This window comes from Bos indicus x Bos taurus, chromosome 3 (genome assembly GCF_003369695.1).
Source record: "Bos indicus x Bos taurus breed Angus x Brahman F1 hybrid chromosome 3, Bos_hybrid_MaternalHap_v2.0, whole genome shotgun sequence".
In the NCBI taxonomy this organism is placed as follows: domain Eukaryota; kingdom Metazoa; phylum Chordata; class Mammalia; order Artiodactyla; family Bovidae; genus Bos; species Bos indicus x Bos taurus.
Window position 1 is genome coordinate 110,992,756 of NC_040078.1, and position 22,883 is coordinate 111,015,638.

A 22,883-nucleotide genomic window follows, 5' to 3' on the forward strand; every position below is an offset into this window, starting at 1 on the left:
GCATTTTGGGTATGAATTCTCAGGCCAGGACCCTGGGTGCCGTGGGGGAGGAAGCAGGTGTGCTGCGGGACAAGAGCAGAGCAAATATAGAGCAGAGGACAATAAGGGAAGCTGAGTGAGGACTGTGAAATCAGAGAGGAGGTGGGAGTTGGGTCAAGTGTGAGTGATTGTTGTTCAGGCTAGATCCCTAGTCAGAGAACAGTCTGAGGAACACTTCTTGGAGAAGGTCTGGGCCAGGGAGCTTAGTGCCAGGGATCAGATTGATGCCAGCTGAGAGCAGGATTGCACAGGGTAGTGTGTGGAGGAAGAGTTTGGAGGCAGCACTTCCCTTCAGTGGGAAGGAAAGGCCTGCCTGGCTCGTCATGAATGTCAGTCACAGAGTGGGAGGGGAGGGGCACTGAGCGCTGAGCGCCGGTGCCTTGGGGGTGGTGGTGGGAGCCGCCCACCTTGGTGGCGGGGTGCTAGCTCGTCAATAACATTCTCTAGAATTGCCACTGTGTGGCAAAAACGAAAAGGAGGCTGAGTTCTAGCCAGTTTTATTATTTTAAAATTTGCTACAGACAATGCCCCCCTTTATTGCCCACATGTGGGGTGGACTACTTGTGAAAAGTGAAAGTCGCTCAGTTGTGTCGGACTCTGCGACCCAATGGACTATACAGTCCATGGAATCCTCCAGGCCAGAATACTGGAGTGGGTAGCCATTCCCTTCTCCAGGGGATCTTCCCAACCCAGGGATCGAACCCAGGTCTCCCACATTGCAGGTGGATTCTTTACCAGATGAGCCGCCAGGGAAACCCCCCCACCTCTACCTTGGTGTACCCCTATGTAGGGGCCAGTGTTGGGACCAAAGCGGACAGAGCACTGCTTTCTAGCATCTGTTACAAACCTCAAGTGACAGGATGCTCACCCTGTATTTTCCAAAGACTTGGAATCAGGAGGGAGTGTCCTGGGTTAAAGTTTGTTGACTTAAAAATATATGCACATCCTAAAAGTTGGGAGTTATGTTTTAAATTTTATTTATTTAGGCTGCCCTGGGCCTTCATTGTGACATATGGGCTTTGTTGCCCCTCAGCTCTTGGGATCCTAGTTCCCCAACCAGGGCTGGAACCCACGTCCCCAACATTGCAAGGCAGATTTCTAACCACTGGACCACAAGGTAAGTCCCTGGGAGTTACGTTTTATTTGTCAGAAATTTTTACGACTTCAAGCCCAGGAGCATCACCTCAAAAAGTTCTGAGAGAACTATTCTGAGGAGGCAAAGGGGGAAGTCAGGATATACAGGAGTTTTGTAACAAAGGGCAGATAGTCTGATCATCAAAAGATATTGTTAATTAAAACCAAGTATCTTAAGGAATCTAGTGCTTTTCTGTGTAAGGGAAGCTGCAAGAATCTGGGCTCATGGAAATTATTTCTTTGATATGTACTTCAGCTATCTGGGACCAGTATCCTATATTTTCGCATCTGAGTTTCCTCAGGGTTTACCATGAGGAGGGGCTGCAGTCTGATGGCTATTAGAAGTCAGGGATTCTTCTCCTTCCTGAGTTTCCTCAGGGCTCACCAGTTCCTGTTGGAGGGCTGCATTCGCTGATGACCGGGACATCCTTTGTTTAATGATATGACAGGCAATATCCCATTTCTCAAGGTGACAAGGTGACTTTCAGAGCTTTCCCTCATCTGTGCAGCAGAATGCTGGCTGCAGCCTCATTTATGTGTCTGCATTGGGCACTCTGGCATCGAGTGAGCAGCCCACCATGGATCTTCTTTGAACAAGAGCCTGGGCATCATTGGAGAAATGGTGAGGGGCAATGGGGAACTGCTTATATGGCTCCTTAATATTAAGATCATCTCCCCCAAAAGGAGAAGAAATGCTATCCCAGCCTTTTGGAGGGGAAGTCGTGGGTGGAGATGGAAGGCAGAGGTGGCAGTGGGAGGGATCGAAGGACCTGGGCTCTCTCTGGGCAGGGTCAGAATTGCTGAGGATGGTGGGACTCAAAATATCCTCATGGGGTGCAAATCCTTTGGGGTTGGCTGCAGGGGCTGTCACCCTTGATGAGAGATCAGACTCTTAGAGCTGAGGAGGGGCCTATGGGACCACAACTCTCATATGCATAGTGTATGGGGATGGTTTAGCCTAAGGGGACAAGGGGTTATGTCTACAAAAGAGAGTGATGCTCCCTGTTTTACTAACTGTCACAGTGGCTGTCAGTGCCCACTCCACTCATGTCCTCTGGACCCTGACTGTTCCCACACATACTGTGTCAGCTTGTGTTTCTCTGCCTGAGGACTTTCTCTGGCTGCAGGGCCATGCTCAGCACCCTCACGGGGCAGTCTGAAGGCTTGGAGAGCTAAGGGACCAGGAGCAGCACCTTAGCTCTCAGCCAGAGCTGGGAGGAAGTGGTGGGTAAATACCGCAGCTTCCTCGTGTCTCTGGGCACAATTTCGTCCTGTGTGTGTCCCAGAGTCTCCACCAGGACTGAGCCCCGACTGCCCATAGCAGTCCCAGCTTCTTGAGTCACTCTGAGTTCGTTTCCTTCTTCCCTCCCTTGTAGGAGCTTCCTGGGATCAACTCCAGAATAAACGACTTTGCATTCAAATCCTTACCGCAGGATCTGCTTTGGGGAATATAGAAACTAAGACACTGATAGCTTCCTGATAAAAATGGCAGGTTGATAGCAGCTCCCACTGTAGCCCTAAAGAAAGTAATACAGTCAACTTGTTAAGTGTCTCGTGAGCTAAAGACCCCTGTGAATACAAAGGTCTGTAGGACTGTCTAGAGTGTGATCAGAAGGACATGACGTTTCTGGCCTGGCAAGTGTAGATTCAGATCCTAAACGGGCACCGGTCTCCATGTGGCCTTGGGTGTGTCACTTTGCCTCCCTGAACCTCAGTCTCCTCATCTAAGAAAGGTGATGGGCAGCAGTCCTCACTTTTCATGTTCTCTGAGGACTGAAAACGGTGATGCTGGTAATAGGCTTGGCGTAGAGGCTGGCCGAGAAGCAGGCACTGGTGGATGGGCACTTGCACCCACATAGGTCAGTGTGCTGGGTGTCTAGAGTCAGTGATGGTGCTTGTAACCTGGCAGCCCCTGAGGTCTTCTCTTTTCAGTAAAGGCAGATTTGAGGTTGGGAGCTTTATCCCTGGAGCAGCCAGGGCCTTGCTGTTCCTCTTCTGACTCTGAACCTGGCCTTTTGGCCAGAATGGTCTCCCAGGTAGGCCTGGCCCTGGCCCTACTCCTGTCTCCACCACCCCAGCTGGCACCCTGGCAGCCAGGCCTGTCTGTGCTTATCAGCTCCCGTGTTGACTCAGGATGGGTACGAGCCTCCTGTCCCCCCTTGGAAAACAAGAAAACATGTTTTGCCAGTGGCGGGGTGGAGTGGGGTGGCCTCTCTGGCTCCAGGCCGGGCCCCCAGCAAGGCCGCCAGTGGGCAGGCAGCCTGTTGTTATTGGAGTGGAGAGCTGGCTCCCCAGCGCCTGTTTCCTCCAGCTGTCCAAGCACGGCAGGCTGGCGGGCTGGGGAGGAAGCCCCCGGTCTGCAGGCCCCAGCTGAACCCCCTGTCACAACACGGGAACAATGGCCTGGAGGGGCTGGAGGGTGCGCACCAGAGCAGCCCCGTCTGTTCCAGGCTCCCACCAGCGACAGGGACAGGTTGCTGCAAGGTCTGCTTCCCCTCCCCCGTCTTGTTTTCCACCTTGCTGGGCACACTATCTCCCACCACGGAGCCAAGGAAAATAGTGGCCTCAGGAAATGGCTCTGGGCTGTTGCTGGGGTTCTACAGCTCTGGGAGGTAGCAGAATGGGAGGAGGGGACCACAGCAGGACGAGTATTGCACAGGCTCCATTCTGCTTGGGACTGTAGTTAATGAGTCGGGGTCTCTTTCCGTGAGCACCTTGAGGACTTGGTCTCCTTGCATTTTTGTGTCTTCAGGCCCAGCCTAGGGCCTGGCACAGAGCAGGGAGCAGAAATGATTTGTTGAATAAATCAAAGGAAGATTGAACGTATGAACAGGTCAATTTCTAGCTTTGCTATCTAATGGCTATGTGACTTTCAGCAGGTTACTTAAAATCTATCTGAACTCTGCTTTCTTCATCGGTAGAATAAGTACCTCCTAGGCTTGCTGTGAAAATGAAATGTGCTTCTAGCATCTTATTTTTCTTCTGGGGAATATATACCACAATAAATCCCATAGATGGTAACCAGCATTAGTACATGATGGGTGCTGCTGGTGTTACTTGTCAGTGTGTGATTTAAAGGAGGTAGCTGCAATATTAGCAGTAAGAGGTCTATAGTCCTGTTTCCTTGGGTTCGGGAAAGGGGTTGAGCAGATGCTATCCTACCTGGGGCCAGGAGTACCTCTCCCCACCTATTCACAGACCTCTGCTCTGTAGGCTGGCTCCTGGGAGCCTGGCCAGCCTTGGTAGCCTTTGGGGATGAGGCAAGTAGTTCTGGGTTCACTTGGAGGACTCATGTGGATCAGGCTGTATAGGCTCTACCATCTGTTACCTACTTTAACCTTCACAACAATCATTTGAAGAAGACGCTGGTATTCCCAACTTACAGATGGGGACACTATTCCCAACTTACAGATGGGGACACTGAGTCTCAGAGAGAAAGGCACACAACCAAGGTCACAGTGCTGGCAATTTATAGAGAGATTTGGATCTAAGTCTTAGAAATGCCAAGTTATGTTCATTCTATTGTGCCTCACTGCCCATAGATAAAGTGTACTATGTAGAACCTTGAATTGTTGGTGGGATTTGGTCTTTCAATGACTTTGGACTAGGGACTATAAGAAAAAATAAAGATGGAGGTTGAGCATAGAGCAAGGGATGGAAACTGAAGAATAGAAAGCTGAGAGCTTTTGGGGAGTGGTGTTCAGAGTTGGAAGGATGAGGATGGGTATACATATATTTGATTAGTCAAGCAGACTAATGCTATAGCAATAACACCAGCAATAAGAACTCACTCAGCTCTCCACGGGGCTTCTCAGGTGGCTTAGTGGTAAAGAACCCTCCTGGCAATGCAGGAGACCTGGGTTCGATCCCTGAGTCAGGAAGATTCCCTGGAGGAGGAAATGGCAATCCACTTCAGTGTTCTTGCTGGGATATTCTCAGCAAGATGGATGGAGGAGCCTGGTGGGCTACAGTCCATGGGGTCACAAAGAGTCAGACGTGACTAAGTGACTGAGCACACATGCGTGCACGCACACACACACACACACACACTCACAACTCTCCACGGCTTAATACAGGTAAAGTTCCTTTGTTGCTTATTTCATAGTGGGGGAAGGAGGGAGCTATTTTATGCAGTCCTTCAGGGACCCAGGCTTCTTCCAGGCTGTAATTTCATTCTCTTTTAGGGTCTGAGTCCTCCACCGGATCCTCTCTATCCTCCAGCAAACGGAGAGATCATGGGGAAGGCAACCCTCTCCTAACTGCCATGCTCACAAGTAACTCATATCACTACATTTCATCATACACATTTCATCTACATATGGGTGAGAACTAGTTGTGTGGTCCTACCCAAATGCAAAGAGGCTAGAAATGGGGTCTAGCAGTGTGTCCAGGAAGAAGTTGACAACATGATATGGGTGAATCCTAGCAGGCTCTGCCACAAAAATATCAGTGCTTTGAAAAATATGTGTAACTAACAATCACTAGGGCTTCCCTGGTGGCTCAGATGGTAAAGAATCCACCTGCAATGTGGGAGACCTGGGTTCAATCTCTGGGTTGGGAAGATCCCCTGGAAAAGGGAATAGCTGGAGAAGGGAATGGCCACCCACTCCAGTATTCTTGCCTGAAGTCCATGAACAGAGAAGCCTGGCAGGTTACAGTCCATGGGGTCGCAAAGAGTCGGACACGACTGAGCGACTCTCACTTCACAACCATCACTGAATTCTTTCCATGTGTGAGGTCTGTACTAAGTTCCCTAGAGAGATTATCTCATTTAATTCTTACTTAATCCTTGCAACAACCCTGTGAGGTAGGTTCTAATAGAGATGGTGCCCTACTTACAGCCCAGGAAATTGGCAACCATCAATCTGCTTTCTCTCACTGAAGTTTGGTCATTTCCAGAATTTTATAAATGGAATTGTATAACTTATCATCTTTTGTGTTTTTTACTCAGCTTGTTTTTAAAATTCATCCATGTTCCTGGTATGATCAATCTTTTATCCTTCCAAGTGGGTTTTGTTATGGTATTTCATTATGGTTTTAACTTGCATTTCCTTGTTTACTTATATTATTGATGAAATTCCATTTATCAATTTTTTCTTGCATGGTTTGTACTTTTGTGTTCTAACAAATCTTTACTCAACCCGAGAATTTATCTTCTTTTTGCTTCTAGAAGTTTTTATTATTAGCTCTCATGTTTAGGGTTTTGACCTACTTGATGCTAATTTCTATGTATGGTGTGAGGTAAGGGCTCAGGTTCCTTTTCCCTTCAATATCCAATTGTTCCAGGACCATCTGATGAAGAAACCATCCTTTCCTCACTTGCTTATCTTACATCTTTGTGAAAAAGCAACTGGCAACATATGTGTAGATCTATTTCTGAATTTTCTATTCCGTTCTGTTGATCTATTGTTTATTGCTCTACTAATACCACACCTTTTAAATCACAGTAAGTCCTAAAAACAGGTAGTGTTTGTCCTCCAACCTAGTTCTTTTTTTTTTTTTTTTTTAAGAATATTGCATTTTGAGACTCTGTTATTAGGAGCATTAATACCCATTTAAGAAAAGCAGAGACATTACTTTGCCAACAAAGGTCTGTCTAGTCAAGGCTATGGTTTTTCCTGTGGTCATGTATGGATGTGAGAGTTGGACTGTGAAGAAGGCTGAGTGCTGAAGAATTGATGCTTTTGAACTATGGTGTTGGAGAAGACTCTTGAGAGTCCCTTGGACTGCAAGGGGATCCAACCAGTCCATTCTGAAGGAGATCAGCCCTGGGATTTCTTGGAAGGAATGATGCTAAAGCTGAAACTCCAGTACTTTGGCCACCTCATGCGAAGAGTTGACTCATTGGAAAAGACTCTGATGCTGGGAGGGATTGGGGGCAGGAGAAGAAGGGGACGGCAGAGGATGAGATGGCTGGATGGCATCACTGACTCGATGGACGTGAGTCTGAGTGAACTCCGGGAGTTGGTGATGGACAGGGAGGCCTGGCGTGCTGCGATTCATGGGGTCGCAAAGAGTCGGACACGACTGAGCGACTGATCTGATCTGATCTGATATCTTCTTAAACTTGTTTTTTTTTTTTTGGCTACACTGTGTGGCATGTGGGATCTTAGTTCCCCAACCAGGGATTGAACCCACACCCCCTGCAATGGAAGTGTGGTGTCTTAACCACTGGGCCACCAGGGAAGTCCCTTGAATTGGTGCCTTTACATTATGAGATGCTCTCCTACCCCTGGTAGTATTCTTTGTTCTAAAGTATATCTTGTCTATATAGCCATTCAACTATCTGTTAGTATTTGTGTGGTATATTTTTTCCATTTTTCCTTTTTAGTTAAAGGATTCATGTTGATGTATGGCAAAACCAATACAATATTGTAAAGTAATTAACCTCCAATTAAAATAAATAAATTTATATTAAAAAATACAAATCATTTTTACAGAAGTTTTAGGTTTACAGCAAAATTGAACAGAAAGTACGGAGTTCGCATATACCGCCTTCCTTCTTCCCTCCCCACCTCCAGTCTCTCCCACTATCAACATCCAGAACCAGAGTGATACATTTGTTGTAATTAATGAACCTACATTGATACATCATCATCACTCAAAGTCTTTAGTTTACATTAGGGTTCACTCTTCCTGCTGTATATTCTGTGGGTTTTGACAACTGTATAAGGACATGTATTCACTGTTAGAGTACCATACAGAATATTTTAATTGTCCTAAAATCATCAGTACTCTTATTTATCCCTCTCTCCTCTCTAACCCTTGGCAACCATTGATCTTTTTTCATTGTTGCCATAATTTCACCTTTGCCAGAATGTCCTATAGTTGGAATCATACAGTATGTAAGCTTTTTAACTTCTTTTACTAGGTAATAAGCATTTAAATTTCTTTCCTGTCTTTCATTGGCTTAATAGCTCATTTCTTGTTAGTGCTGTATAATATTCCATTGTCTGAATGTACCACAGTTTATCCACTCACCTACTTAAGGCTATCTTAGCTGTCTCCAAGTTTTGGAAAATTTTAATAAAGCTGCTATAAACATCTATGTGCAAGTTTTTGTGTGGGTATAAAATTTCTTTGTTTTTCATTTTGTGGACATAAGTATTTTTTAATAGTTCTTTTTTGTCTACATGCATATACACTCTTTATTTTATATTGGAATATAGCTGGTTAACAAACAACGTTAAACCTCCCTCTGGAGGCTGCCACATAGCAGTGAGCAGAGTTCCATGTGCTATACAGAAGGTCCTTGTTGGTTATCCACTTACAGTAGTGTGTGCATAGACATCTGAGAAGGCGATGGCACCCCACTCCAGTACTCTTGCCTGGAAAATCCCATGGACAGAGGAGCCTGGTGGGCTGCAGTCCATGGGGTTGCGAAGAGTCGGACATGACTGAACAACTTCACTTTCACTTTACACTTTCATGCATTGGAGAAGGAAATGGCAACCCACTCCAGTGTTCTTGCCTGGAGAATCCCAGGGACGGGAGAGCCTGGTGGGCTGCCGTCTATGGGGTCGCACAGAGTCGGACACGACTGAAGCGACTTAGCAGCAGCAGCAGCAGTACATAGACATAACTTTTTGACTCCTTTGATTGTGACATTGAGAAGGAGTGGAGAAAGGAGACATCTTTGCCTTATTCCTAATCTGAGTGGGAAAGTTTCTAGTTTCTCACCACGAGGTATGCTTACTGTAGGTTTTTTGTAGATGCTCTTTGTCAAGTTGAGGTCCTTACCCTCTGTTCTGAGTTTATTTCACTTTACTTTCTTCTTGCTTGCATAGTTTCTGAGGAGAGGTAGATGTAATTCTTATCTTTGTTCTTCCTATAGGTAAGGTGTTTTTCCCTTCTGAATTCTTTCAGGACTTTTTTTTCTTCATTTTTGATTTTCTGCAATTTGAATATGATATTTTCCCTGGTGGTTCCTATGGTAAAGAATCTGCTTGCAATGCAGCAAACTTGGGTTCAATCCCTGGGTTGGGAAGATACTCTTGAGAAGGGAATGGCAACCCACTCCAGCATTCTTGCCTGGGAAATCCCATGCATAGAGGAGCCTGGTGGACTATAGTCCATGGGGGTCGCAAAGAGTTGGACATGACTGAGTGACTAACACACACTTGCCTTGTTGTTGTTCAGTCACTCAGTCGTGTCTGACTCTTTGAGACCCCATAGACTGCAGCACACCAGGCTTTCCTGTCCTTCACCATCTCCTGGAGTTTGCTCAAACCCATGTCTATTGAGTCAGTGATGCCACACTTGCCTGGTTTTAGTATTTTTGACATTTATCCTGCTTATTGTTTCCTGAGCTTCTTAGGTCTGTGGTTTGGTATCAGACATTAATTTTGGGGAAATTCTGAGTCATTATTGCTTCAAATAATTCTTCTGTTCTTTTATCTTTTTCTTCTTCTTTTATTCCCATTATGTATATATTATACTTTTCGTAGTTATCCCATAGTTCCTGGATATTCTATTCTGTTGTTGGTTTCAGGTTTTTTTGTTTGCTTTTCAGTTTTGAAATTTTCTTCTGTGTTATCTTTAAGCTCAGAGATTCTTTCCTCAGCTGTGTGCATTCTACTTATAAACTCCTCAAAGGCATTCTTTAATTCTATTATACCGTTTTAAAAAAATCTCTAGTAGTTCTTTTGATTCTTTCTTAGCATTTCTGTCTCTCTGCTTACATCGACCACCTGTTCTTGCATCTTATCTCTTTTATTCACTAGAGCCCTTATCATATTAATCATAGTTATTTACAATTCCCAGGCTGGTAAATTCAACATCCCCATCATATCTGTATCTGGTTCTGATGTTTGCTCTGTCTCCTCAAACTGTTTTTGCCTTTTAGTATGTCTCATACTTTTTTCCTGCTAGCTGGTCATGATGTACTAGGTAAAGAGAACTGCTGTAAATAGAACTTTAGTAATGTGGTGGGGAGGTGTGGGGACAAGGCAAGTGTTCTGTAGTCCTATGATTGTCTCTATGAGGTTCTTGACTGTGAGCCTCACAAGATCTTCTCATGTATTTCCTCCCTGCTTCCCGTTGGTGAGACAAGTTGGCAATAGGGGATTGGAGCTGAATATTTTCCTTCCCTCACAGGTCAGTTAGGCTCTGATAAAACTCCAGCAAGTAATGTGTGTGCTATGTCGCTTCAGTTGTGTCCAACTGTTTGCGACCCAAGGGGCTGTAGCCCGCCAGGCTCCTCTGTCCATGGGAGTCGCCTCCTCCAGGGGATCTTCTCTTATGTCCCCTGCACTGCCAGGCGGGTTCTTTACCTCTAGTGCCACCTAGGAAGCCCACAGTAGCTTAAAGTGAAAGGAAAGTGAAGTCTCTCAGTTGGGTCTGACTCTTTGCGACCCCATGGACTGTAGCCTACCAAGCTCCTCTGTCCATGGGATTTTCCAGGCAATAGTACTGGAGTGGATTGCCATTTCCCTCTCCAGGGGAATCTTCCCGACTCAGGGATCGAACCCAGGTCTCCCACATTGTAGACAGACGCTTTACCGTCTGAGCCACCAGGGAAGTCAGCTCTGGTTAAATAGTTTCCCCTGAGGATCAGTTCAGTTCAGTTACTCAGTCGTGTCCAACTTTTTGCAACCCCAGGGACTGTAGCATGCCAGGGCTTCCCTGCCTATCACTATCTCCTGGAGCTTGCTCAAACTCATGTCCATAGAGTTGGTAATGCCATCCAACCATCTCATCCTCTGTAATCCCCTTCTCCTCCCACCTTCAATCTTTCCCAGCATCAGGGTCTTTTCAAATGAGTCAGCTCTTGGCATCAGGTGGCCAAAGTATTGGAGTTTCAGCTTCAACATCAATCCTTCCAATGAACACTCAGGACTGATCTCCTTCAGAATGGACTGGTTGGATCTCCTTACAGTGCAAGGGACTTTCAAGAGTCTTTTCCAATACCACAGTTCAAAAGCATCAATTCTTTGGTGCTCAGCTTTCTTTATAGTCCAACTCTCACATGACTATTGGAAAAACCATAGCTTTGACTAGACGGACATTTGTCGGCAAGATAATGTCTCTGCTTTTCAATATGCTGTCTAGGTGGGTCATAGCTTTACTTCCAAGGAGCAAGCATCTTTTAATTTCATGGCTGCAGTCACCATCTTCAGTGATTTTGGAGCCCAAGAAAATAAAGTCTATCACTATTTCCATTGTTTCCCCTTTTATTTACCGTGAAGTGACGGGACCAGATGCTATGATCTTAGTTTTTTGAAAGTTGAGTTTTAAGCCAGCTTTTTCACTCTCCTCTTTTACTTTCATCAAGAGGCTTTTTAGTTCCTCTTCACTTTCTGCCCTAAGGGTGGTATCATCTGCGTATCTGAGGTTATTGATATTTTTCCCTGCAATCTTGATTCCAGCTTGTGCTGCCTCCAGCCCAATGCTTCTCATGATGTACTCTACATAGAAGTTAAATATATGCAGGGTGACAATATACAGCCTTGATGTACTCTTTTCCTGATTTGGAACCAGTCTGTTGTTCCATGTCCAATTCTAACTGTTGCTTCCTGACCGGCATACAGATTTCTCAGGAGGTAGTTTAGGTGGTCTGGTATTCCCATCTCTTGAAGAATTTTCCACAGTTTGTGGTGATGTACACAGTCAAAGGCTTTGATGTAATCAATAAAGCAGAAGTAGTTGTTTTTCTGGTATTCTCTTGCTTTTTTGATGATCCATTGGATGTTGGCAATTTGATCTCTGGTTCCTCTGCCTTTTCTAAATACAGCTTGAACATCAGGAAGTTTGCGGTTCATGTACTGTTGAAGCTTCGCTTGGAGAACTTTGAGCATTACTTTGCTAGCCTGTGAGATGAGTGCAATTGTGTGTTAGTTTGAACATTCTTTGGCATTGTCTTTCTTTGGGATTGGAGTGAAAACTGACCTTTCCAGTCCTGTGGTCACTGCTGAGTTTTCCAGATTTGCTGGCATATTGAGTGCAGCTCTTTCACAGCATCATCTTTTAGGATTTGAAATAGCTCAACTGGAATCCCATCACCTCCACTATCTTTGTTTGTACTGATGCTTCCTAAGGCCCACTTGACTTTGCATTCCAGGATGTCTGGCTCTAGGTGAGTGGTCACACCATCGTGGTTATCTGGGTCTTGAAGATCTTTTTTAATAGTTCTTCTGTGTATTCTTTAGCAAAGAACTGTATAGAGAGTTACAAAAATTGTGTAATGTTTCAAATATGTCAATATTTAATGCTTTTTAACATGTATGTTAGAACCCAATTCTGTATTTAACCTCGTTTGGAAATAATGTCAAAACTCCATTAATGTCTCTGCCGGGTTGGTCGAGTTCTTGGTCTTGGTTGTCTCTCATTGTCTCTAGTTTAGGTCTGTCTGGCTCTGACCACACTCAGTTGTCATCACCTCAGTCTGTCTAGAGGCCTCTTTAGAGCCCATCTTTGGGAGCCATCCTGGGCTCGCTGCCTTACTGAGTTCTGTTCTCTGCAGGAACCAACTACTGTAGGGCTGAGAATGGGTCTTCCCATGGCTAAAACTTGGCTTGTGCACCTATAGTCCTAACCTAACACAGCTCATGCTTCTGGGCTGTGTGCTGGGCTTGGTCTCCTGTGTCTGCCCTCATTCCCCCTTGTGGGAATTCACCCTCCCTACACTGAGCTTCTGTTTCTGGTTTTAGAGCTCCTCTGGGCCACAGCCAAGCCTGACTGACCACTGTTCACTGAGCCCAGGACATGGCCTGGGTAGTCAGGTCCCCCACATCTCAGGTTCGTGCGGCACTTTGCTCTCCTGCCTCCCCACCTTTGGAGGGGGCGGAGCAAAGGCTATGCCTTTTATATGCTTACTTTTATTTTTTAAAGTATTTATTTATTTGGATGTGCTGGGTCTTAGTTGCCACATGAGGGATCTTCAGCTGCAGCCTGTGGGACTTATTAATAGTTCTCTCACCAGAGATGGAACCTGCGCTCCCTGCATTGGGAGTGTGGAGTCTTAGCCACTAGGCTCCCAGGGAAGCCTTAGGATATGCCTTTTAGAAACAACATCTTCCACTTAACAAAGACCCCAAACATACAGATCCTGGAATAAACATAGTCTCCATCAGGAAAGGCTATTTAATTGCATTAAACTCTCAAGATTTGTCAGATGAAAAATAAATCCAATTTCTGGAAGCTAGAAGTGGCTAATAGTCCAGATGACAGAATCCAGATTTAAGAGGATGATTCCTGTCAGCTGGAGCAATGGACTGAAGTGGACATGATGGCATTTTGCTGGTGCAGATGTCAGATGTGTCATTTTTAATTCTCAGATTCACAATTACAGGAGCTCAGGCTTAGTCATAGCTTAGTGGCATCCCACATGTAAAACACTTGAGGGTTTTAGCTGGAAAGCCTTCCAATTATATTTTGCCAAACTAGCATGACCCTGATTTTGAAACGTCTCTCTCTACATGGCACACAAAGAAGCCTAGGAACGATTTTACTAAGGCTTTTAGTTGAAGTGTAAGTAAAGTGAGAATATATGGTCTGATGACAAAAGATTGCTCAAACAATTGAACAGGTAATTTTTGTGCCAAAATATAAATGACTAAGATAGATTCATGAAGAAGAAAATTTTGAATAGGCAAATAGTCACCGAGTGACAGTGAAAAACATTTTAAAGGATGACATAAAGATGGCATTGAGTCCAACTGGCTTTATAGCAAGTTTGTTCAAGCCTTCAGGGAATCTGCTATTAAAACAATTGCAGAGCATATAGTCTAGTTTTGTTGGTCATTGTCCTGGGTGTAGAATTTCACCTTGAAAATCACTTGACTCAGAATTTTGAAGGCTGTGATTCATTTTCTACTATTGTAGCCTCTGGCATTGTTGCAAAGTGTGATGCCATTCTGATTCTTGAGAATGTGTTTTATCTTCCTCTGGAAATTTGTAGGCGCATCTCTTTGTCTTCTGTGTTTTGAAAATATTCAGACAATATAGAGGACCTATGTTGTCCATTGAGCCGGGCACTACTGATTGAAAATCCTCTCAATCTAGGATTTTCTCTGATTACTTTCACTTTTTCTCTGTTCCCCTTTTTAGAACTCCTGTTAGTTGGTCTTCTAACTTAAAAAAAGCTAAACTTTTGTAATGTCTATATCTTTGTCTTTTACTCTATTTTCTGGAGTGGTTGCCTAGCTATCTTCCAAAATATTTATTGAAGTAGTAGTAGTGTGATTATGATAGTAGTAGAGTTGAAAACTTCAATAAACATTTTGGAAGATAGCTAGGCAACCACATCAGAAAATAGAGTAAAAGACAAAGATACAGATATTATGAAGATCCAACTCACTGGAAAAGACCCTGATGCTGGGAAAGATTGAAGGCAGGAGGAGAAGGGGATGACAGAGAATGATAAGGTTGGATGGCATCACCGACTCAATGGACTTGAATTTGAGCAAGCTCTGGGAGACAGTGAAGGACAGGGAAGCCCGGTATGCTGCAGTCCACGGGGTCACAAAGAGTTGGACGTGACTGAGTGACTGAAAAACAACAAATTATGTTTTGTTTTGTTTTCCAAGAATTTGATTTTGTTGTTCTCTGCATGTTTCTTATTTGGCATATCGTCACTTTTTTTCAAGGCTGTAATACACTTTTATCTTTCTAAAGAAAGGAGTGATAGTTAGAAGAAGTTTTAGTCTCCATACATAATCTGTATTCTCTGGAAAACTTGGTTCTTTTTGTTTCAGACTCTTTCACGTAAGATGCTTCCCTTGAGTGCCTGACGTCCTTGGCTGTGTGCTCATATTTGAGAGAGAGTCACTGAGAAGTTGCTCTGGGTGAATGGGTGGGGCTTCCTGCTTGCGGTCTTCATTGCATGAGCATCTAGCTCTCTGTTTCCTTGGGGAACCCTAGTGCCCCTTTCTATAGGTCTTTTCTTTTGGATCTGTCGGATTCCACACAGAAGATTCTTTCAAACATCTGCCTGGAGAATATATATCTGGCTTCCAAGATTCTCAAGAAAAGTAAAAACAATTGTTTGTTGTTCAGTCGCTTAGCACGTCTGACGGTTTGTTACCTCATGGACTGTAGCACGCCAGGCTTCTCTGTCCTCCACTGTCTCCTGGAGTTTGCTCAGATCCATGTTCATTGAGTCAGTGATGCTGTCTAACCATCTTATCCTCTGCCACCCCTTTCTCCTCTTACATTCAATCTTTCCCACTATCAGGGTCTTTTCCAGTGAGTCGATTTTTCACATCAGGTGGCCAAAGTATTGGGGCTTCAGCTTCAGCAATAGTCCTTTCAATGAATATTCAGGTTGATTTCCTTTAGAATTGACTGGTTTGATTTCTCTGTAGTCCAAGGGATTCTCAAGAAAGAAGCACCACAATTTGAAAGCATCAATTCTTTGGTAGAATGTATTCTACCAGATATTAAGATGTGTTACAAAGCTACTCTAATGAAAAGGGTGGTAGTATCATGTAATTTGATAGGTTGATGGAACAGAATTCTGGTAGTCCAGAAATAGGCCATTTTATGTACAAAAATGCAATATATGGTCAAGCTAATATCAAAAATTTGTGTAGTAAGGATTATTGTAAAGAAAAAATTAATGAGATATCACCTCACACCGGTCAGAATGGCCATCATCAAAAAGTCTACAAGTAGTAACTGCTGGAGCGGGTGTGGGGAAAAGGGAATGCTCTTGCATTGTTGGTGGGACTGTAAATTGATATAGCTACTATGGAAGACAGTATGGAGATTTCTTTAAAAATTAGGAATAAAAACACCATATGACCCAGCAATCCCACTCCTAGGCATATACCCTGAGGAAGCCAAAATTGAAAGAGACACATGTATCCCATTGTTCATTGCAGCACTATTTACAATAGCCAGAACATGGAAGCAACCTAGATGTCCATCGACAGATGAATGGAGAAAGAAGTTGTGGTACATATACTCAAGGAATATTACTCAGCTATAAAAGGAATGCATTTGAGTCAGTTCTAATGAGGTGGATGAAACTAGAACCTATTATACGAGTGAAGTGAGTCAGAAAGAGAAAGATAAATATCATATACTAATGCATATATACAGAATCTCAAAAAATGGTACTGAAGAATTTATTTACAGGGCAGCAATGGAGAAACAGACATAGAGAATAGACTTACGGACATGGGGAGAGGGGAGGAGAGGGTGAGATGAATGGAAAGAGTAACATGAAACTTACATCACCATATGTAAAATAGATAGCCAACAGGAATTTGCTGTATGTCTCAGGAAACTGAAACAGGGGCTCTGTATCAACCTAGAGTTGGGATGGGAAGGGAGAGAGGAGGGAGGTTCAAAAGGGAGGGGATCTATGTATACCTATGGCTGATTCATGTTGAGTTTTGACAGAAAACAACAAAATTCTTTAAAGCAATTATCCTTCAATAAAAAAAAATTAATAAAAAAGAAAAAAACTGATATATTTGACTAAATAGAAATTAAAAACGACAAAATAACACACTGAGAGTTTTTTTTTGTTTTTTTTTTGACTGGGCTTCATTGAGGTGGAAACGAAGACTGGGTCTTCCCTGCGGTGCATGGGCTCTGCATTGCGGTGGGCAGGCTTTCTCTAGTTGCAGAGCGCAGGCTTTAGAATGCGTGGGCTCAGTAGCTGTGACAAAGGTTTAGTCGCCCTGTCAAGGGTAGGATCTTACTTGCCTGAGCAGGGGAACCGGTAATGGAAGAGCAGATTCTCAAACACTGTACCACCAGGAAAGTCCCAAGAAATTTTTTAAATAACAAATATACCAGATAAAGAGTTGAAATTTTCTGTCTATAAAGAAGTTACACAAACTGATCAGAAAGCAGAAAACCTGAGTGAAAAATGGGCCAAAAAAAAAAAAAAAAATCACAGAAGAAACACACGTTAAAGATTATATCTTAAAATCTTTAGGCTCACTACTAATCAAAGCTTATTCATTGAAAGATGATATTTTTTTCCTTATTAATAATTAATAAAGGAATCAACAATTTTAATAGTGCTAGTGTGAGTGCTTTGAAATGGACACTTTCATACAATACTATTGAATATATGCGACATTTTTGCCAGAAAGAAGCTTGTGTTACGTCTAAAACCGTCCTGAACAACTGTATGGATCCCCTCTCTTCTCCAGCTGTTCCCTCCATGTGAGATGTTCTTCCCCGTCTCTTCCCTGGAGCCTTCCTCCTCACCTTTCAGGTGCTGAAGCTCACCTTCTCAGGGAGCCTTCCCTGCCTGGATGTCTAGATCAGATCTTCTTTTAGTCTTATCTATCAACCAGCCCTCTGGGAGCCAGCTAGGGGGAGATGGCTGAGGGTCTCGTCATTCAGTGTGTAACTTCCATTTCATTCCTCCATGTTCTTTATGGTACTCCCACTCTCTACTCAGCTCCAGAGGGTAGGGAGGCGTAGGGTGGTCACCTTGCTGCTCAGAATGGAGGAGGGGACACATGAGCATCTACTTTCAGTCTTTTTGGCTCCACTGTCTCTACACCCTCAGATGTAGTTTACTTCTTATGATTTAGCTGTGCTTTTCTGAATCAACCACAATGAATTACTTTCACAATCAGAAAAAAGCCCCTAACTTTTAAAAAGTTTAAATGTCATACCTTTTGACCCAGTAATTTCACTTCTTAGAATGTCTTTCTTTTAAGGAAACAGACAACTTGGAAAACACGTACAGAGATCCACATCACAGTACAATTTATTTGAATTTTTGAAAGTCGTTCACTTGTGCCCGACTCTTTGTGACTCCATGGACTATACCATGAAATTCTCCAGGCCAGAGTACTGGAGTGGGTAGCCTTTCCCTTCTCCAGGGGATCTTCCCAACCCAGGGATCAAACCCAGGTCTCCCACATTACAGGCGGATTCTTTACCAGCTGAGCTACCGGGGAAGCCCAGATTTATAATAGAGGATAATTAGTTGTAAACAATCTAAAAATCCAACATTAGGGTCATGGTTAAGTAGATACTTTTTGTTGTTCAGTTGCTAAGTCGTGTCCAATACTTTGTGACTCCATGGACTGCAGCATGCCACGCTTCCCTGTCCTTCACTATCTCCCAGAGTTTGGTAAAACTCATGTCTATTGAGTTGATGAAGCTGTCCAACCATCTCATCCTCTGTTGTCCCCTTCTCCTCCTGCCCTCAATCTTTCCCAGCATCAGGGAAATGAGTTGGCTTTGCATCAGGTGGCCAAAGTATTGGAACTTCAGCTTCAGCATCAGTCCTTTCAATGAATATTCAGGGTTGATTTCCTTTAGGATTGACTGGTTTGAGCTCCTTGCTGACAAAGGGACTCTCAAGAATCCTCTCCAGCACCACAGTTCAAAAATATTAATTCTTCAGTGCTCGGCCTTCTTTATGGTCCAACTTTCACATCCATGCATGACTACTGGAAAAACCAGAGCTTTAACTATATGGATCTTTGTCAGCAAAGAGATGTCTGATTTTTAACATGCCGTCTAGTGATAAAGCCATATGATAAAGACATGAAACGGTTTCCAAAAGATACCTGATAACATGAAGAAAAGGCTTATGATTTAATGTAAACTTAAAAAAAAGCAGAATACAAAATTATGGTTATACCTTTATTCAGATTTTATTTAAATATATACATGGAAGTGTCTGGAAGGAATCTCTTCTGAATATTAGCAATTGTTACCCCTAGATGGTGGGATCTCATTGTCTATAATGATCATGCATTACTACCTTTATTTATTTCCCCAATAATATAGAATATTATTATATTCCATAATAGTATATATAGAACCATATATTATTCATATATGGTTCTATATATGAAAAAGAGAAGAAAATAGAAAAGTTAACATAAGCCTAGATTGCATTAATAGAGGTAGAAATTTTGAGACAAGAGAGGTGATAATCTGGATTCTGACCACCTGGAGTATCTTATCTAGCACCCAGGGGACTGTGGCACATGTTTAGAGGAAAGTAGACAAACTTCAGGTTGGCTGGAAACTTCTGAAATTCAGCCAGCTGGAGGAATAGGAGAAGAACATGCTCAGGACCAGCCTGGTGGCTATCAGTAGGTGGCTGCAGTGCTTGGGTGGGAAGGGCAGAGCTGTTGAGCCTTAAGTGGCCCTTGAAGTCTGAGCCACGGCTGGTGGGAGAAACCGTAAGGTGGAAAAAGAAGTTCTAACAATCCTGAGAGGAATACCTCTTCCTGGAAACATCAGTAATCAAGTTGACGTTAGTGTGAAAGGAAATGAAGGACCCCCCCCTCCCCCGCCATTGAAGGCACTGGAGGTCAGTGGTAAATTCACGAGGTCAGCAACCCAGTGGTCAGTGAGTCAGCACACTAGACTGGGAAGAAGTTTTGCCATCAGCCAGCCCATGAGCTCTCGGCTTTGTTTATGTGCAGCTCATGATGTTCACCGCTCCCATGGGCTGCAGATAAGATGACCTTGGCTTGTGAAAAATTCCCAGTGCACTCCACATAACCCTGTCTTTTTCTTACTCAGAAAGGCAATGTGGATTCAAGTGACTGGAATTGACCTTATTATAAGAAATGAACCTAGAGTCTATTATACAGAGTGAAGTAAATCAAAAAGAGGAAGATAAATATCGTGAAGCGAAGTGAAAGTGAAGTTGCTCAGTCGTGTCTGACTCTTTGCTACCCCATGGACTGTAGCTCCTCCGTCCATGGGATTTTCTGGGCAAGGTACTGGAATGGGTTGCCATTTCCTTCTCCAGGCAAATATCGTATACTAATGCATATATACGGAATCTAGAAAAATGGAACCGAAGAATTTATTTGCAAGGCAGCAATGGAGAAACAGACATAGAGAACAGACTTATGGAAATGAGGAGAGGGGAGGAGAGGGTGAGATGTATGGAAAGAGTAACATGGAAACTTACATCACCATATGTAAAATAGATAGCCCATGGGAATTTGCTGTAGATCTCAGGAAACTGAAACAGGGGCTCTGTATCAACCTAGAGGGGTGGGATGTGGAGGGAGATGGGAGGGAGGTTCAAGAGGGATATATGTATACCTATGGCTGATTCATCTTGAGTTTTGACAGGAAACAACAAAATTCTGTAAAGCAATTATCCGTCAATTAAAAATAAACAAATTTAAAAAAATCTTGAATCTGTTCTGATTCATGAAAAATAACAAATCTCTTGTGAGCTGCAGGTCAATGATTAGGGACGAGTTACTCCTGTGATGCTCCTCACAGCTGCCAAGTACCTGTCTCTCATCCAATCCTTTCATTTCACAATGGTGACACTAAAGACCCAGAGAGGAGAAAGGGCCACAGTGAAGTGAGTGGGAGGCAGGAGTCAAGCCTCCTCCAGCTCTTTCTGTGACTGAGAGTTGCCTGTTACCAACTTAGATTTTGGTGGTGAGGGATAGGCTGGTGGGAGGAAAAAGAATGTGATGGAAGAAATGAAATGTGAATCTGCTGTGTTCCATCCAAGCCACATCACAAATGAGATGCCTGAGTACTATATGTGCTCCTATTGTTCATACATATAAGTAATTTTTATTTTATATTAGAGCATATTTGATTAACAATGCTGTGTTAGCTTCAGGTGTACTGCAAAGTGATTCAGTTATACATATACACGTATCTGTTCTTTCTCAAATTCTTTTCTGGTTTAGGTTATTACAGAATATTGAGCAGAGTTCCCTGTCCTTGTTGGTTATCTGTTTTAAATACAGTAGTGTTCAGTTCAGCATGTATTAACCTTCTCCTTGACTTCCTCTATCAGTGCTTGGAGGTGAGGTGGGCCCATGGAGTGGTGGCATGGGTTGAATTGTGTTCCCCCAAAAGGTATTGCTAACCCCCAGCCACTTCGAATGTGACCTTATATGGAAATAGGGTCTTTACAGAAGTGAGCAAGTTAAAATGAAGTCATGGAATGTGTACTCAGTTGCATCTGACTTTTTTGCCACCCTATGGACTATAGCCCGCAAGTGTCCTCTGTCCATGGGATTTCCCAGGCAAGAATACTGGAGGGGGTTGCCATTTCCTCCTCCAGGGGATCTTCCCAACCCAGCGATCATTGAACCTGCATCTCCTACACTGGCAGGCAGATTCTTTACCATTGAGCCACCTGGGAAGCCCTAAAATGAAGTCATTAGGATGACACTAATCCAATAGGAATGGTATCTTTATAAAAAGGAGAAGTTTGGACCCACGACAGACAGGCACACAGGGAGAATGCCACACAAAGATGAAGGCAAAGATGGGGGTGATGCATCTATAAGCTGAGGAATGCCAAGGATGGCAGCAAGCCACCAGAAGTCAGGAGGGAGGCATGGAACAAACTCTCCCTCACAGCCAGGAGCCAGCCCTGTGGACACCTTGGTCTTGGACTTCTGGCCTCCAGAACTGAGACAATACATTTCTGTCACTGGAGCCACCCAGTCTGTGGAACTTTGTTATGACAGCCCTAGGAAGTGAGTAGGGCTGGGCCGGGGCTTACAGCCGCTCTTCATTGCATAAGTCCTCATCTCAAGGCCCCTAATCTGTGTGAGCCCTTCCCCACTGCACTAGCCTCATCCTTAAATCCCCAGCCCACTTGCCCTTGTGTTTGTGCGGCCACCAGTCTGGGACTCAACACCAGCCTTGCCGAAGGCCCACGTCCCTGGGCCCTGGCCTGACCTCAGCCCTGACACCAAGCTCAGAGTGGGTGAGCCTTGAGGGAGGGGAAGGATGCCCTCCTCACTCACCTACACCTGTCTTCTCCCACCTTTCCAGGCCAAGACAGGCAGAGGACATCAGAAACACAGGCTCCCGGGGCCCCCAGGTGGGTTTGGCTCTAAGAGACCAACCTCTGACCCCACAGCTCTGGCCTCTCAGCCTGACTGAGGGAGAATGCCCTCCTGCTACCTTTTAAAATTTACAGTGCTCTTTATTTTGCACAGCCTTCTGTCATTTTAGAGCTGTCTTTATTTTTCTTTTTAACTTTTTGTTTTTATGTTAGAGTGTAGCTGATTAACGAGGACTTCCCTGGTGGCTCAGACGGTAAAGCATCCGCCTACAATGTGGGAGACCTGGGTTCAATCTCTGGGTTGGGAAGATCTCCTGGAGAAGAAAATGGCAACCCACTCCAGTATTCTTGCCTGGAACACTGTGTGGACAGAGGAGCCTGGTAGGCTATAGTCCATGGGGCTGCAAAGAGTCGGACACGACTGAGTGATTTTACTTTACTTTTTCTAGCTGATTAACAATGTTGTGATAGTTTCAGGGGGACAGCAAATGAACTCAGCCATACATGTACATGTATCCATTCTCTCCCACAGAGCTCTTTAGATCGTACAGGTGTAGCAGTTAATTGAAGTGGTAAGTCTAACAATGGGAGAGAGGCTAAAAGATGCTCTGAATTCAGATCTTGATAATTTAGTTGTTTTGCTAATGGATATTTAGAAAATTGGAAAAATTTAAAATGTTGGACAAGCATCCAGATAACAGATCAAAATGTCTTACTTGTACTTGGTTTCAAGAAGGCAAGAATCCCTTGAAGGGGACTTCAGCCTCCTGGAGTTACGCCCTTCTAATGCATGAATGGTGTGCTTTCTGCCCAGCCTAACTTAATTCCTCCTTTCATAGTCAAAGTCAATGCAGGTCTAGGCCCGTAGTGACTTCAGAGCATCACCCCAGCGATCCTTAGGGACTCAGTGGGGTGGAGAGTGTGTGAAATAGGCTCATACCAAGCAGCGATCCAGATTGCTGAAAGGTAGTCTCCATCACTGGAGACTGGG

At 44.0% G+C, this 22,883-nt stretch overlaps 1 long non-coding RNA gene across 1 annotated transcript; it reads left to right on the top strand.

Moving 5' to 3' along the window:
• Positions 1-747: 747 nt before the first annotated feature.
• Positions 748-3,999, top strand: LOC113890164. Its single transcript, XR_003510436.1, has 2 exons — positions 748-1,795; positions 2,550-3,999. It is a non-coding gene; the product is annotated as an uncharacterized LOC113890164 (long non-coding RNA).
• The last annotated feature ends 18,884 nt before the right edge of the window (positions 4,000-22,883 follow it).